The sequence below is a fragment of the Patiria miniata genome, unplaced genomic scaffold (genome assembly GCF_015706575.1).
Source record: "Patiria miniata isolate m_02_andy unplaced genomic scaffold, ASM1570657v1 HiC_scaffold_18, whole genome shotgun sequence".
Classification (NCBI taxonomy): domain Eukaryota; kingdom Metazoa; phylum Echinodermata; class Asteroidea; order Valvatida; family Asterinidae; genus Patiria; species Patiria miniata.
Genome location: NW_024037056.1, coordinates 7544251 through 7552414, shown reverse-complemented (window position 1 = coordinate 7552414; position 8164 = coordinate 7544251). Strand labels below are relative to the sequence as shown.

General features: G+C 41.6%; 1 long non-coding RNA gene across 1 annotated transcript; it reads right to left on the bottom strand.

Moving 5' to 3' along the window:
* Positions 1-845: 845 nt before the first annotated feature.
* On the bottom strand, positions 846-2809 carry LOC119725142. Its single transcript, XR_005270687.1, has 3 exons — positions 2732-2809; positions 1885-1962; positions 846-1601 (listed from the first exon to the last, which is right to left on the bottom strand). It is a non-coding gene; the product is annotated as an uncharacterized LOC119725142 (long non-coding RNA).
* Between the last annotated feature and the right edge of the window lie 5355 nt (positions 2810-8164).

Here is an 8164-nt window from a genome sequence, read left to right as displayed (position 1 = left end):
ATGAGAAAGGGAAAAAGAATGGCAATTTGACTGTTTGTTATTATTCACAACATATACATTCATATTTGCTGCAAGCTATGGTTGGTAACAGGTGCTGAAGAGCTTTAGTCACTGTTTATACTCAGACTTGAAATGAAGGACAAGGGAAACAAATCATTGTGTTTATGCCACAGCCACAGAGGAGTGTTTTGTTTCGGATACCAGTGATAGGGCAAACCGGTTAAATTGTCAATTGTAATTGTTTTGTAATATTAATGGGCAACACTAGGCCCGACCAGAAAGGGCAACACCAAAGCCCCAAAGCCACAGCGGCATACATTAACAACGAACATTTTACAGACATTACAAAATGGAGTTCACATGTGACAACGGACATAATGTTATCAAACACATAACACGTGGGCAAAACCAGGCCCGACCAGAAGTGGGCAACACCAGAGGCCCAAAGCCACAGCGGCATATACACGATATACTTGGCAATAAATGAAATACATGTATGAAAATGAGATATAATGCCATTAATGAAAAATCAAACTTGAATAATACAAATTAGCTTCCCACTGATGTCACATTCAGTCAGGAAAACGCAGCCTCGGAAAAATTGAGAGCGCTACGGCAAGTATCACATTTGCCTAACAAAATAGAAAAACAAGGGATTTAACTGGTTTCATTTGCCCCATAATCTGAGGAGTTAAGTTAATGGCTGGCTGTATCCTAAAATTGTCAACATTTAATACTGTAATTAATATACATGTAGTCTCAAGACAATTGCAAGCACTATATTGGAATGAAAAATAATAAGCAAAATGCCACTTTGGAGCCCTTATAACTGGCGGGTATTAAGGGGTGGTGGTGGGAAACATTTTGCAAGGAAACTTCCTCTGTGTACTGTCTTGGTGACTGGCTGTGACCAAGTGACGATGTGCTTGCGTCAAGCATGCTTAAGCGACCAGAGGCCCCACATACCAAGATTGGCTATAAAATAGATTTATGACGATGATGATGTGATGGCATTCCTGTGCCCCCTGGATGCCTGGTCAGACCCCCCAATAACCAGACATGCTGTCTCCGATGACCCACCCATCAATCATCATATGCAACAGACTCAGATCAAATATCCCCTTCCAGGCCGAGTATAACACCTTTTTATCATGAATTGGTAAAAGGAGTTATCATTTTCAATATAAGTTCCTTCTGAATTTCAAAACTAAATCACATCCAGAGCGATTCAAAACCCAACTGTAAGCAAGCATATTGTGTTATTATAAAGACAAACTTTAGCACAAATCCAAATGTCTAAGGCACAATGAACAAGGCAACTCCTTGTTAAGTGCATGATTTTATGTTGGTGAAAAACAACAACTTTGGCAAAAGTGCTACATGTTAAATTACATTCATAACAAAGGATGAAGGGACATTCAAATATAATAAACCTGTTGTTTTTTTTCTGGACAGAGTGTACTTTTATCAGTCACAATCTGAATCAACACTTTTCCCTGGTTTCTAAAAATGTGCCTTCCTCAGAAACACATGTACCCAGTTTTACAGTTCTGTTCCTGAAGAGATGCAGCATTTTCCACTCCTGCTGAACCAGAACAGCTCTGTAAATAAAACAAACAAACAAACACACCGACAATTAAGAAGTAGGCTACCACAGTAACTTAAACAACTATCATATAGTATTCATTCACTCGAAAGTTAAAATTAAGAAGTAGTGATGGGGACATTGTATCCAATGACATCATGTTCTACGGATCTGTGATGTACATGTACAATTTTTAATATTGTGAAACTTCATTTTTGTATATTTCTATTTGCTATTTAATATGTCTGGTTTTAACCATGATGCTGAAATGACACAACATGTTTTTCTCAAGGACTTACGTTTCACATCAAGGTACGCCAATCAGTCTGATGTTGACACTTCTGAAACTGCAGATGTCAAGCTTACATATCCTATAGCTGCTGTTGGATAAAAAAATGTGGAAACATTTTTATATTAAAATGAACTTATCATGCAGTTATCCAAAAGGGCTAATGCATTAATTGTGGACATTTCCTTTTGCAGGTTTTGGCATCCTATTTTAGCTCTAAGCTAAAAATCCATGGGTGACATAATTGTTCAACTCGTTTCTGGCTGATTATTTCAAGAATTTTTTTTTTCACTCGACGATTCTCTAATTTACACTGTTCAAACGATTAGAAAGGTTAACTTTACTACAAAATCCATTTATGTCTGGAGCATGTTTATGAAGGGCCTTGGCCACGTTGTACTTGTGTCCCCCTAAATAAGCTAAGTACTAATCTTGCCCTGGCCTAGGCTAGGCTAGCCCTGTCAGCAAGGTCAGTACTTGGACAATAATTAGCATTTGTACTTCTTCAAAAGCACTATATAACCATAACTACGGTAGTTCTGGCGCAAGATGATCAAGGGGTGGACTATTTTCCCCACATAAGTAAAGTAGCTTAACCATGGACAAGGGAATGTTGTGTAAACATGACCCATTCATGTCAGCATGCAATTAATCACTATTCATAATATATGCGGAATTCGTGTATTTCCGACATGCGTATTTTTCGTTCATCTGGTCTGGGCAAAGAACGATGGAATGACCAAAACTTGCAACAAATGATAAGAACCACGTATCAGAATGTCTTTAAAATAGTCGAATACAACCATAAATATGATTTAGCTCAAACAATATAGCTCGTCTAAACGGTCAAAACTTACCGACTTACCAGGACAGCCGGTCGCATGATGATGAGCCGTGAGAACGAAATAGTTTTGTATACGTGACGACGTGACAACAACAACTCAGCCCTGAGATAAAAGTTATTCGTCACTTACATGTGTGTGCGTCGCGTTTTCACAAAGTGGCGAATCAGGGATTTGCCACTTCGTGAAAACGTATATTCCAGAGAGCAACGGATTCGCCAATTATGTAATTAGCGTAACTAATAAATAAACATTGTCCGGTCTTAAAACTTTGCAGAAATGTTTAGGACACGAATTAAGTCAAAATAGCCAAAAAAAAACCGAAATTGAAAAAAAAAATGATTTTCGATGGATTCGCCACTTCGTGAAAACGCCGACAAATTTTACACCACTATGACTTTGCGCCTCTTTGTTTTTTTTTCTCCTAGTAGGGGGGCCAATGTACAGAATTGGGTTCCCGTGGAAATTTCATGTTAATTTATGGCAACCATTATAAATGTAAACTTATGAGTCCTGAGAACAAGAACATTGATGTTGCCATTTTTTCCATTGACCTTTAGTGACCTTGACCTAAGGTCAAAGTTCATGGGTCATGGTCACCTAAAATGATGTGTGAAGGGTGTGTGAAGATTTTCCAGGCAAGTGAGCACATTTTGTATTTGGTTGAGAGTTTCTCCATCATAAAACATGTTATTATTAATGTATTTATGAGTTTTGCTGAAGAAAACATTAGCAAATGTCACTTTTACCCGAAAAGGACCGGGTTGATTTGACCAGTTGTGGTAAGATCCCACTCGACAAGTAGTAGGTACAGTTGTTCTATGACAGGGATACCTCTGATGGTGGTGTTGAGTTCCTCGTAGAACTGGTCGTTAGCATTTTATTGGAAAGGGATAATGTTGAGAAGCCGTGCTATTGGAAGAGGATAATGTTGAGACGCCGTGCTATGCAATAGAGTGCTTCAGTGGAGATTGAGCCGCTCATTTCTCCATTTCACCCCAGCACATCCTAACCCATTTGACCCCAAATGGATAAGGCTTACTCCTAACCTATTCTGATTGTTTATGGGCAATTCCACGACAACCTTGGTTTACATTTTCAGGCACTTTTATACGAAAAAAGGAGTCTCAAAACTTAATGTATTGTTTTCGTTGAACACTATCACATAGTCAATTTACGAAGTTGTAAGCTTTTATTCGTGGGGTGTTGCGCAACAGTTTAAACATTTTTACTTTCGTTATATAAAAGAACATAATTTATTGGAGGTCTTAATTCAAAATCTCCTCAAACTGGACATGCATTGATACAAGTAATGCAAACCGTTTGGACTCCTATGAAATCCAGTGCCTTTTACTGTTTTTAGGCTAAACGTTCACAATCCTCACGCAGCCATGCGCTGCACTACTAGTGAGTTAGTATTTCATATCTATACTACAATTCAAGGAATCTCTGTCTGTCTGTCTGTCTGTCTGTCCGTCTGTCTGTCTGTCCGCCGATTATCTCCAGAACCGGGCACCGTATGAAGTTGAAATTCGGCGGGTGTGTTGCTCGGGACAACAGAATGTGCAGTGCCAAGTTTGAAGGGGTTTGGACCAGCGGTTGTCGAAAAAGCTGCAAAAAAAAAGGATTTTCTGAGGCCTAGCGCGCCAGAATATAGCCTAGAACCCGGCGCGCACTGATGTTCTTTTCAATTGTTTACGTCATGTTTGAGCAAGAGCGCGCGTGCTTAATATGACGCAACAATGGAAAAAGGACGGGCACATTGTAGGGCGATAGCACTGCACACCATGTCTTCGTACGTGAGTGGCATGCACGCGCACGGGCACATGCATTTTGTAGTCAACTGAGCAACCATCACTGCACTGTATGTAGCCTAATGTAGGCGGTCGTCTGAGCAACTCTAATACAATATTGTATCGCCCTACAACTACGCCCTACAGTTGTAGGGCGATACCATATTGTCCAGTAAGGGTAAATATCAGTGCCGGGGGGTGACGACATTTTGTGCGTTTAACTTGCGAGTGTGCGTTCACACCATTGAATAATGTGCGTTATTTGCACGAGCTGCAGTTCTCAACAGCCCCTTCCGAACACGCACATTTTCGACTGGCCCTGCACTAGTCTACTTTAATTCCGGGAATCTATGTCTGTCTGTCTGACGGGCTATCTGTCTGTCTGTCTGTCCGCCGTTTATCTCCAGAACCGGGCACCGTATGAAGTTTAAATTCGGCGGGTGTATTGCTCGGGACACCAGAATGTGCAGTGCGAAGTTTGAAGTTGTTTGGACTAGCGGTTCTCGAAAAGCTGCAAAAAAGCAGTAGTTTCTGAAGCCTAGCGTAGCAGTATATATCTTAGAACATAACACCATGCACTGCCGTTCTTTTCAAATGTTTACGTCATTTAAAGCTAAAGCGCGCAAGCTCAATATGACGCAACAATGGAAAAAAGGACGGGCACATTGTTGGGCGATACCATTGTGCAGTATAGGTGAATAGCACTGCACAGTATGTCTCCATACGTACATGTACGTGAGTGGGCATGCACAGGCACATGCATTTTGCTGTCAACTGAGCAACCATCACTGCACTGTATGTAGGCGGGCAACTGAGCAACTGTTACTGTAGGGCGATATCATATTGTCCAGTAGGGGTAAATATCAGTGCCAGGGGATGACAACATGTGTGCATTTAACTTGCGAGTGTGCGTTCAACCTGTGGAAGCACCATTGAATAATGTGCGTTGTTTGCACAAGCTGCAGTTCTCAACTGCCCCTTCCGAACAGGCGCATTTTTGACTGGCCCTACACTAGTCCTTAATATAATTCCAGGAATCTCTGTCTGTCTGTCTGTCTGTCCGTCAATTTTCTCCAGAACCGGGCACCATATGAAGTTGAAAATCGGCGGGTATATTGCTCGGGACCACAGAATGTGCAGTGCCAAGTTGGAAGTGGTTTGGACCAGGTGTTCTCGAAAAAGCTGCAAAAAAAAAGAGCATTTTTTGAGCCTCAACGTGGCAGATTATATACCTATAGAACACGCGCAGTCCTTTTCACTTGTTTACGTCATGTTTGGTGAGCAAAAGCGCGCGTGCTTAATATGACGCAGCAACGGAAAAAAGGACGGGCACATCATGGGAATGTTTTTAATTGTTTACGTCATGTTCGAGCTTTAGCCAGCGTGCTCAATATGACGCAAACAGTGCAAAAAGGACGGGCACATTGTAGGGCGATAGCACTGCACACCATGTCTTCGTACGTACATATACGTGAGTGGCATTCACGGGCACATGCATATTGTAGTCAACTGAGCAACCATCACTCAACCTCGTGCCCCGTGGGTACGACCTTGCAGCGCCGTGTTGCTTCCCAACATGCCTTGCGCGATCGTAACCCCTGGAATTGTGTAACTTAAATGTGCCAAAATATGGCACATTATAATTAGGGCTGCAGTTTATCCGTTTTACGAGCCGACGCCATCTTTAAAATGTTAACAGTTGTGATTTTGAAGAATCCATCCTTTCAAACACAACGTTTGGACGTTGTGTTAATTAGCAAAGATTTGTTTTAAATGTACGTACTCCTTTCGTACCTTTACAACCACAGATACAAGGTTTTCTAAGCGAAAAACGCGGCTGACATAATCCATATCGTACAGGCATCGCGACTTTTGAATCATATTTTTTTTCCTACGTGACGTTACGTGCAAAGCTAAGCACGCGAGGGCGAGCGCATTATGGGCGCGCCCGGCGTGCAATCTACGAAATGCCCGCGCTGTACGCTGTGAATAGCCATTCAGCGTCATTTACGTCATCATCACAGCCAGGGGCTAGTGTAAGGAACGAGAACGCGACCCCTGGAGTCGTGGCTGACCATCACTGCACTGTATGTAGGCGGTCGACTGAGGAAGTCTAATACAATATGGTATCGCCCTACAACTACGCCCTACCAAATTTTCTAGTAGGGGTAAATATCAGTGCCAGGGGGTGACGACATTTTGGGCGTTTAACTTGCGAGTGTGCGTTCACACCATTGAATAATGTGCATTGTTTGCGAGAGCTGCAGTTCTCAACTGCCCCTTCCGAACACGCACATTTTCGACTGGCCCTGCACTAGTCTATATTATAATTCCAAGAATTTCTGCCTGTCTGTTGGTATTTCGATTATCTCCAGAACTGGGCGCCGTATGAAGTTGAAAATCGGCGGGTATATTGTTCGGGACAACAGAATGTGCAGTGCCAAGTTTGAAGTGGTTTGGATGAGCGGTTCTCAAAAAAGCTGCAAAAAAAACCAGTATTTTCTGAGGCAAACATGGCAGTATATAGCTTAGAACATGACACCACGCGCTGCCGTTCTTTTCAATTGTTTACGTCATGTAAAGCTAAAGCGCGCGTGCTCAATATGACGCAAACAATGCAAAAGGGACGGGCACGCGATACCATTGTCCAGTAGGGGTGAATTTCTGCGCTGTTTTTTGCTTTTTCGAGAACCATGCACTCGCCCAAACAACTTCAAATTTGGCACAAACTTTGACGTGAGTATACGTTCAACTTGTGAAAACAACACCATTGGATCGCGTGCGTTGTTTGTAAGAGCAGTTCTCAAAACCTCAGCAAGCATACAACCAATACCAGCGGCAAAGCAATTTGCGCTTCCCCAACATGCACATTTTAGACGGGCACTGCACTAGTAGTCCTAAATTCACAATACACGTACACCGTTCTGAGCCACATCGCCCAGTACGCACGACGCGCGCGCCAATCTCCATATAAGGAGTTGTTAACCACTTGCGAGACTGGAAATAACATAATATACCTGGAGGGGTGTCCCGAAAAACATTAAGTTAAATTGCTGAACAAAATCGTTGAACATTTATAATATTTGACTTGTTTTGACTTTTGGACCGTCGGCTCGGGTAATTATCAGCACTCAAACAATCATGATGTATAAAAAGACCAACCTTATACAGCACACAAAAATGCAACCCAAAAAGACCCCCAAAAAAAAGCCACAAAAAAAAAAACACACCTTAAACAAAAAGAATTTCAAAACTACAATATTCATCAACGTTATATTTTGCGTAATAGCGATATGTTTTGGAGTGTTAGTTTATTACGTTTACATGACAAAAAACACAGTCAGCAGCCACCTATGTGGCATGAAGAGACCAGGTACAATTAATAAATACCTAAGGCAGTTTACCCATTCCTGTTGGTCGCCGGTCGTAAAAGTTGATAAAACAACCGGCTGGCTGTTGTACTTTGCCAGTGTCACATGATATTTGGACTCCTATGAAATCCAGTCCCTTTCACCCTTGTATTTGTTGACCGGCATAGTGTTTAAAACAAAGTGTTTAAAACCGGCCAAGCACATACTTATTCCCTTATTAATAAAATGTTCATGTACTTACACAAAATGTCGAGAACATAAAAATATCATTTTTGAAACCATTA